This window comes from Dasypus novemcinctus, chromosome 10 (genome assembly GCF_030445035.2).
Source record: "Dasypus novemcinctus isolate mDasNov1 chromosome 10, mDasNov1.1.hap2, whole genome shotgun sequence".
NCBI lineage: Eukaryota > Metazoa > Chordata > Mammalia > Cingulata > Dasypodidae > Dasypus > Dasypus novemcinctus.
Window position 1 is genome coordinate 128521400 of NC_080682.1, and position 10191 is coordinate 128531590.

The 10191-nt window shown below is 36.6% G+C and overlaps 1 long non-coding RNA gene across 1 annotated transcript; it reads left to right on the plus strand.

The window, feature by feature from the left end:
- The first annotated feature begins 1635 nt into the window (after nucleotides 1–1635).
- On the plus strand, nucleotides 1636–9592 carry LOC131280127 (uncharacterized). The gene is made up of 2 exons (XR_009187734.2): nucleotides 1636–1811; nucleotides 9481–9592. It is a non-coding gene; the product is annotated as an uncharacterized lncRNA (long non-coding RNA).
- The last annotated feature ends 599 nt before the right edge of the window (nucleotides 9593–10191 follow it).

A 10191-nucleotide genomic window follows, 5' to 3' on the forward strand; every position in this document is an offset into this window, starting at 1 on the left:
GGTTCCTGGTTGTGATTCCAGGACTCTGCCAAGTACTCCATTTGAAACACGAGGGGTGGAATGATAATTTTCAGAAACTTTATGTTTTTCCTTGATTAGTTTCTGTGCCATGGATGTGTTTTCTTTTCTCAGTTGAAATAGGTTTCTCCCAGGTATCACAGCTCTTATTTCCATATCATGAGCTTTATGCCTCTGGGAAATAAGGCTTTCATAATACTCAGTGATTCTATCAACTTTTTCTGCAATGATTTCTGCTTGAATTTTATAAGTTTTCAGCTTTTCACATCCATTGCTGATGTCTTTATTTGCTTTGGAAAAATATTCCTCCATCTTTATGGGGTAAATTCTCTTTAACTTGACAATTCGATTAAAACTTGTCTCCTTTTCTTGATGCGGATGGACTTGAAGTTTCTGTTGGAGCTTTTGCTTCTCCCTTTCCAGTTAGGAGAGTTCTACCTGGAGCAAAGCTTTTTCAGTTTGGAATCTTCCAACATGATTTTCAAGTTCACTGATTATTTTAATTTCTTCTTCTAATTTTGCATGCATTTCTTTTCTTTTTCCTTAAGACTTTGTAAGTAAGTATTTAACTCCACAGCATCAATCAACATTCCTTTGGATTCTCCCACCATGAGGTCTCCATTTTCTGATGTCTTCAGTATATCCAAATCCATGTTCACAAGATATATATTATTTTCCTCAAGAACAGCAGCTGAATGACAACTCTTAAGCAAATGCTCATCTGGAGGTTTGATTTATTACTTTATTACTAAGAACTGGTTCCATAGGTAGTATAGAGTTTCCTGAGATTTTTCTCTCTTTAGTAAATGTGCCCAGCTTACACTGCGGTTTTTGAGATTCCTGTGATAGAATTTTATGCTTCTTTCAAACCTGGAATTTTCCTCCAAAGCTCCTGTCATGGATGTGGGAAGCTGTTCTATATTTGCCTGAGAGATTTTGAAGGATGATTTGTTTGGAACTACTTGATGTTGGATTTGCCTTGTTGAGTCTTCTAAGGTCAGAGTTTTACTTGTAGTGTGTCAACCATCATGTGAACTTCTTGTAAACATTTAGATGTCTCTCCTTTCCATGACTTTCTAGACTCATCTACTTTAAGTCCAAGTAAAGAGTTGTAGATTTCCAGTTCTTTATTCATGGGTTTCACATATACAATTTCTGATACTTCATTCTTGAATTTGTCTTATGTTATAGCTGAGTTAAGGTCTCCAAATTATTTTTCAATGTAGTGAAATTATTTTCAATGTAGTGAAACATCAACAATTTGTTGTGTTCCCTTTAGAAGAGCAGAAATGTCAGTGGCCAGTTTTTTGTCTCTCCTCCCATCATAGTAAGATTTAATAACAAAAACCCCCACTATAACTATCCAAGTCACCAATTTCTGCAGCATTCCCTGGACATCTAGGCTTTGTATAAAGTCCTCTAGCAGAGCTGCCAACACCAGGCACAAGGCCACCAAGATCAGGATTGCACAGAGCATCATGACTATCAGCAGACCATACAATGCTCCCAAGGCCTCTGCTGAGTCACCTCAGGTTGCCAGGAACCTGTTCCCACAACAAAAGATAGAACCCCATGGTGAGCATCCTGCCCAGAACCTTCAACTGCCTGGCAACCAAGGCAGACCTTAGTGGAGGTGGGGGAGGGGTATAGAAAAACAATGCCTCCATCTTTCCCACACCTTGACCCACAAATCAGTGATCGCATCTCATGACCCAGGGGATATGGACTAAGCTCTGTAGGCTGGCAGGGATGGCCACCCTAGATTTTTCCCAACTGCCTTAGAAAAGAAAGAGGTAAGTGTCTTCCCATACCTGTAACCATCTGAATTATCTGTTGGGAGGTTTCATGGTAGAGGACTTGCAGACCCCCAATGCTGGCCACATAAACTTTTCATTTTGTGGCCTAAGACACCTAAGCCAACCCATGGTGATCAGATGAGACTCCAACTGTCAGTGCCCTCCTTAATTTGTGTCTGCCTGGCCTTGAATGTGTGTTATAAGTATGAGAGGGGTTATGACAGGCCCTGCACAGAGATTCAACTTACTTTACTAATTTCATCTTTAAAAACTAACTTAGAAATATTGCAATATTAAAGTCTTTAGATTTCAAGGATGTACATTCTGTCTGTGTGATCTTTGGATTCATTCTCATCTTTCTCTTGACACAAGGGCTGCATTGATCACAAGGATTGCTAGCTGGCATCTGACTCTTTAGCAACATACTATTTTTTTTTAACTTTTTATTTTGAAATAATTTCAAATCTACAGGATGGTTGCAGAAATAATACAAACCCCATACAGAGAAATCTAACATAATACCACACTCAAATTACCCAGATACCAGATCCAAAAATTTTAACATTTTTTCCATTTTGGTCATATCATTATATTATCTATCTATTCATCTATCTATCTAGCTAACATCTGAACATTTGAAAGCAGGTTGTACATGTAATCCTCAAACACAATGCTTCCTTTTATGTCTCTTAGGAAGGATATTCACTTATTTAATCACCTTAAGTGCAGTTATCAGACACAAGAAATTCTAGTGACATAAACTTCACACTCTAAATCTAAATGCTTACATTGAAAAAGAAAAAAATACTTCAAATGCATGACCTAACCTCAAAAGTAGAAGAAGTAGGGAGGAAAAGTAAAGTAAACCCAAAGTAAGCAGAAGAAAGGAACTAAATATGAGAACAGAGATAAATGAAACAGAAAACAATAAGAGATAGAATCAACAAAATCAAAAGTTGGTTCTTCAACAAGAAGTAGCTACAGAAGAACAACCAATGTTCCTCAGAGTTCCCTTAGGAATAAAGGCATGAACTCTCTGAGGAAGGAGTTGAGGCAAGTTAGTATAGTGAAAGGGCAAAGGCAGCAGGCCCAGCAGGCAACCTGGCTGACAGACAACATGGCAGTGAGAACCTGCCAAGACCTTGACCTTGACCTTATGGTCCGAGAATTGAGAGGGGTCCTGGATATTCCAAACAGGCCACACCATTGACCCCCACCACTGGTGAGGTAGTCAATAACATCTGAGGCCCCTCCCCTTAGCATTAGCAAGGGAGGAATAATTAATAGCTTAAAAGGTGACCACACATGTCAAAACCCACTCCCTGCCTAGAAGACCCTGCATCAAATCTTGATGAGTATTTCATCCTTCTTTTCCATTTCTCAGCAAGCTCTGTTCTTTTCTCCCATTTCCCAATGAATTCTTTTTACTAACAAAAAATTGGTTCTTTGAAAATATCAATAAAAGAGAAAAAGTGAGAGGATACAAATAATGGAAGTCAGAAATGAAAAGGGGAACAGCACTTCCAACCCCACTGAAATAAAAAAAGGACTATAAGTGGATACTATAAATAACTGTATGCCAATAAATTAAATACAATAGATGAAATGGAAAATTCTTAGAAACATGTAAATTACCTACATTGACTTAAGAAGAAATAGGAAATCTCAACAAATCAGTAATTAGTAAAGTGACTGAAACAGTAAACCTCTCAACAGAGAGAAGCCCAGAACCAGATGGCTTCACAGGGGAATTCTACCAAAGATTCCAAGAAGATTTAATACCCATTATGCACAAATTCTTTCAAGAAATTGAAGAGAGAACAGTTCTTAACTCATTCTACAAGGCAAACCTCACCCTCATACTGAAGCCAGATAAAGGTATCACAAGAAAATAAAACTAAAGAATATGTCTTATGAAAAAATGCAAAAATCCTCAAGAATATACTAACAAACTGAGTCCAACAGCATATTAAAAAGAATTATACACCACGATCAAGTAGGATTTATGCCTGATATGCAAGGTTGGTTTAACATAAGAAATTCAAATAATGTAATATACCACATTAAAAAATGAAGGGAAAAACACATGATTATCTCAATTGAAGCAGAAAAGGGATTTGACCAAAATCCAGTACCTTTTCTTGATAAAACTATTTAAGACAATAAGAATAGAAGGAAACTTCCCCAGCATGATATAGGGCATATATGAAAAGCTGACAACCAACATCCTGCTGAATAGTTTAAAAGACTGATAGCTTTCCCTCTAAGATGAGGAACAAAACAAGGATGATCACTGTTACTGTTGTTACTTAATATTGTACTGGAAGTTCTTGTTAGAGCAATTAGGCAAGAAAAAGCAACAAAAATCATCCAAACTGGAAAGGAAGGAGTAAATCTTTCCCTATATGCAAATGCTGTGATCTTATATACAGAAATTCCTGAAAACATCCACAGTAAAACTCCTAGTGCAAATAAATGAATTCAACAAAGTGGTGGGGTACAATACTCAAAATCAGTAGTGTTTCTATACACTAGCAATGAAAAATCAGAAGAAATCAAGAGAAAACCCCATTCATAGTAGCAACTAAAAGAATTAAATATCTAGGAATTAATCTTAAACATATAACGGACTTGCATGCAGAACACTATAAAGGCTAAAAGAAATGAAAGAAAACCTAAATAAATGGAAGTGTATTTCCTGTTTATGGATTTGAAGACTGAATAAGTTATGTTGCCAAGACTACCCATAGCAACTTGTGGATTCCATGAAATCCCAATAAACTTCTTATAACTTTATTTGCAAAAATGGAAAAGTCAATCATCAAATTTATATGGAAGGATAAGTGTCTTAAATAGATAATGCCATCTTGAAAAAGAAGAATGAACTTGGAGGAGCCCTATTTCCTGACCAAAAATATATCACAAAACCACAGTAATCAAGATATCCTGGTACTGGCATAAGGATAGGCATATAAACCAATGGAATAGAATTGAGAGTTCAGAAATCAACCCTCATATTTATGGCTAACTTATTTTTGAGATAGGGCAAAACCACTCAATTGGGAAAGAACACTTTTTCAAAAATGAAAAAAAAATTAAAAAGAAGGAGGAGGAGAACCCCTACCTCCCACCATATGCAAAAATCAAATTAAAATAGATCAAAGACCTAAATATAAAAGCTACAGCTATGAAACTCCTAGAAGAAAAGGAAAGGTAGCATCTTTAGTATCTTGTGTTAGGCAATGTTTTCTTAGACTTTGTACCCAAAGCACACACAAGCAACAAAAAGAAAAAAAAATTGATATATGGGACTTATTAAAATAAAAGCCTTTTGTCCTCAAAGAATTTTATCATAAAAGAAGACAAGCTACACAATGGTAGAAAATATTTGAAACCACATATTTGATAAAAAAATTCATATATAGTATGTATAAAGAAATCCTTCAACTTAACAACAAAAAGACTAACAACCCAATTTAAAAATTGGCTAAATACTCTCTAAGGAAGATATAAAAATGATCAGAAAGCATATGACAAGATGCTCAACATCATTAACCCTCAGAGAAATGCAAATCAAACCCATAAGATACTATTTCAGCAACATTGGAATGACTACTTTTTTTTTTTAAAAAAAGGGAATAAGTATTGAAGAGGATGCAGAGGAACAGGAACAGGTATTCATGATTGGTAGCAATGTAAAGTGGTGCAGCTGCTGTGGAACACAATTTGGCAGTTCCTCATAAAACTAAATATAGAACTACCACAGGAACTGGCAATCCCACTACTGGATATATTTCAGAAAGAATTGAAAACTGGGACTTGAACAGATATTTGCAAACAATATGTTCTTAGAGGTATTATTCACAATTGCCAAAAGACTGAAGCTACCCAAGTTACCATTAACTGATGAACGGATAAATAAAATGTGGTATATACATACAATGTATATAATTCAGCTGCTAAAAAGAATGAAGTCTTGATACATGTGTTGACATGGGTTAGCCTTGAAGACCTCACATTGAATGAAGTAAGTCAGACTTAAAGGCCAAAATATTGTATGAGCTATCTGATTTGAAATCACTAGAATAAGAAAGCTCCTAGAGTCAAATCTAGAATATAGTTTACCAGGGGATGGACTGTAATAGGGAATGGGAAGTTAAGGCTTAAACTGTACAGGGTTCCTGTTTGGAATGATGGAAATGTTTTGGTAATGCATAGTGGAGATGGTAGCACAATGATGTGACTGCAATGAACAGCACTGATACATGTATAAGAATATGATTAAAAGGGGAATTGTTAGATTGTATCTATGGTAACAGAAGAAAATTTATTTTAAAAATCTAAGGAGGGAAGCAGACTTGGCCCAGTGGATAGGAAATCCATCTACCACATGGGAGGTCCAAGGATCAAACCCCAGGCCTCCTTGACCCATGTGGAGCTGGTCCACACTCAGTGCTGATGCACGCAAGGAGTGCCCTGCCATGCAGGGGTGTCCCCCACATAGGGGAACCCCACACACAAGGAGTGTGCCCTGTAAGGAAAGCCACCCAGTGTGAAAGAAAGTTCAGCCTGCCCAGGAATGGTGCTGCACACATGGAGAGCTGACACACAAGATGATGCAACAAAAAGAAACACAGATTCCTGTGCCACTGACAACAACAGAAGTGGACAAAGAAGAAGATGCAGCAAATAAGCAAAGAGAACAGACAGCAGGGGTGGGGGGGGGAAGGGGAGAGACATTTTTTTTTAAATCTTAAAAAAAAATCTAAGGAACTACACTGTACAGTGAACCCTAAGTTAAACCATGGTCTTTAATTAATAGTACAATTGTAAAAGTGTGCTATCATGAATTGTAACTGATGTTGCATGCCATTTCAAGGTGGTGGTGGGGTGGTATATGATAATCCTGCATTTTATGCAGGATTGTTCTCTGTACCCATAACTTCTCTAATAAAGAAAAAAATGGTCATTCTACAAATGAAATGATAAGAAAAGAGAACAAACACCAAAAGAATAGATTTAAACCCAACCATACCAATTTTTGTATTAAACAAAAATTGTCTAAACAATTCAGGTAAAAGGAAGAGGTTGGTTTTATTTTAAAGAGCAGAACCAATTATATTATTTCCATAAGAAACCCACTTTATATTTATAAACACAGATTATCATGTAGAGATCTACAAACAGAAATTTGGAACGACTGTGTTAACATTAGAAAAATCATATTTTGGAGCAAAGAAAATTACAAGGGATAAAGAGCAACATTTCAATATAATAAAGAGTTCAATTCATCAAGACTATATATTGTTTAATTCAAACTACATGAAAAAAATGTTGCTACTACTGAATGGAAAAACAGAAAAATCAACAATTTTATTTGGCTATTTCAAAACCCACCCTAAAAAATAATAGAATGTAAGCAGAAAGTCATTAAAAATATAGAGAAGACTTGACGTATCTAATCAACAGCATAACCAAAAGATATTTATAAAACACTCTACCAAAGAACTGCAGAATAAAATGTCTGCATATGTGTATGAAATATTTGAAAAGAGTATATTCTGAGTCATAAGACAAATTTCAAAAATTATAAGTGATTGAAATCATGCAAAATGTATTATTTTAACCAACGGAAATAAACAAGAAAACTCTATGGACCTTCTTCAGAGTGGCAGGAAACTCAGATCATAGACAGTGGTTTCATTTCATTCTTGTACTTCTTGATATCTTGTATACCAGTAGTATATAGCAGCAGGGTCACTTTAGAACAATGAAAATGGGCAGCACTCCCTCTGTTATCATGTGAAATTCTACCCACTATGTCAATACCCAACAAACATCCAAACATATGTTTATAACTTATATGCATGCCCTGGAAAACTCCCTCACACCCATGCATCCTCCTTAAATGACGTCCTACATCAGTGCTCCTCCTCTGCCATAGTTGAACCCCTCTGTGATTCAAAACTTTTTTAAATTTTTTGCCTTTCATCACTGTATTAGGTTTTGCCCTGTATGTACAGTGGCAAGGCAATCTTTTCCATTTATTCCTGTGTCTGCATCCTTTTTTAAAATGATGTTTTCAAAAAAGTTTTAGATCAGAGTAAAGTCACATTTAGAATATATAGGACTCCCATATACACAACATCAAACCCTTTTCCCCCTTCCCTAGCAATGATCTTTTTACACATGGATGTCACATTTGCTGCAACTGATGTACAAATATTAATACATAGTTACTAACCATGGTTTCATTATGGTTTATGTTTTAGACTATACACTTTTATAATTTTTATAAATTTTATAAATTTTTGGCCCCTTTCCATTGGGGCCCACAGTGACAACCAATCTTCGCTGCCTGAAAGAGAAGATTCATAGATACTTACACCAATGCTGAGGGCTTGACACACTAGTCTGTCCTCCCCCATTGAGAGCCACCCATGCTCTCAAGAGACACTCTCCCCTCTGTTTGAGAATATCAGGCTACCCAGGATGGGGTTGTAACACCTTTCCATTCATTGTACTGGTCTCCACCCACTGATATAACACATATGGCAAAATAAGCACTCATATACTCCCTAGAAGCCTGCCCCAGGTGAACCCTGTGTCAGTTGCCCCTATCAAGCATATATAAAGAAATCCTGTATCTTGAAAATAAAAAGACAACCCATTTTAAAAATGGGCAAGAGATTTGAGCAGACATTTCAACAAAGAAGAAATACAAATGGCTAAAAAGGACATGAAAAGATGCTCAACATCACTAGCAGTTAGGGAAATGCAAATCAAAAGTACAATGAGACACCATCTTGCACTCATTAGACTGGCAGCTATTAAAAAAACAGAAGACTATAAGTGCTGGAGAGGATGTGCAGGAATGGAAACCCTCATCCACTACTGGTGGGAATGTAGAAGGATCCAGCCATTCTGGAGGACAGTTTGGTAGTTACTCAAAAAACTAGCTATAGATTTGCCATATGACCCAGTAATTCCACTGCTGGGTATATACCTAGAACTGAAAACAAAGACATGAACTGATGCATGCACACCAGTGTTCATAGTGGCATTATTCATTACTGCCAAAAGTTGGAATCAACCCAAATGCCCATCAACAGATGAGTGGATAAACAAAATGTGATGTATACATACAATGGAATACTACTCAGCTGTAAGGAGGAATACAGTACTAACACATGGGATAACGGATGAATCCTGAGGACCTTATGTTAAGTGAAGCAAGCCAGGCACTGAAGGACAAATACTACATGACCTTCCTTATAAGAATTAAGCAAACCAAGCTGTCTTAGATAGCTAGAGACTGGAAGATAGGCTTACAGAAAATATGGGGAGAGAGAAGATTGTGAGCCAATGCCCACCCAGGCAAAATTTATGATAAAGTGGAGGTACGTAGTTGTGCAATGAAGGAATAAGACAGGGGCATAGGGATACTATTGGGTTGGGCTTTGCAGGCTTCAGGGGGGCTAGGGTTGGGAGGATGGGTTAGATGGTCCATGGAATTGGGGGAAGGATTAAGGGGTATCATGTGAACCCAGGAGATTGTCGGGTATGTGGTTGAAACTATAATGTTGAAAAAAAACTCTTTAGAAAATATAATAAGGAAGTGTTACTGGCTTAAGGCATGTCCTATCTCTTTTTTAACATCTCCCAGGAACTCATCAAAGACCTTCACTGGAACCCCTGGTTTGCTGCCTGCCCTGAAGAATTTGGACTTATGCATTGCCATGGTTGCATGAGGCAATTTTATAAAACTTCAAACTATTTACAGGTATCCTCTGTTGGTTTTGTTTCCCTAGAGAATCTGACTAATACAGGCCTATACAATTTTCATTTTTGGAACCTTTACTTAAACATGGGGACTTCATAATCTAACTCTCTTTTCTTCTTTCCTGAAAAATTCTCTAATATCTCTTTTCTCACTGTGGTATCAGTTCTTTTTTTTTTTCTGAATACATGGGTGAATCTCACCAAGGATGACTTGAGTTTGCAGTGGCTACTTGGGGAATGTTTGAATTACCAAAGGACAATCATTTGAGGTGTGCACTTGTAAAAGAAACTCCTGGTCTTCAACAAATTAGGGAGTGCATCATTTGATTGATATTCAGAAGTTCTAAAAGGCTTAGTGATTCAAAAACAGCATCTTTAAAAGATTCCTTATAGTGTGCTCCTAGATGTTCATGGTAGAAAAAAATAAGTTTTAACCTAACAAAAGGGAATCAAAATTTGATTTCAACAGTACTTGAGTTTTGTATAAATTGCCAACTTTAAGATAGAGCCTAAGATCTGTCGATACCTTAAAACCTTAGTCTTATGCTAAATCGAGCTTGCATGGTGCAGAAGTTTGATTTAATTGATGAATTCA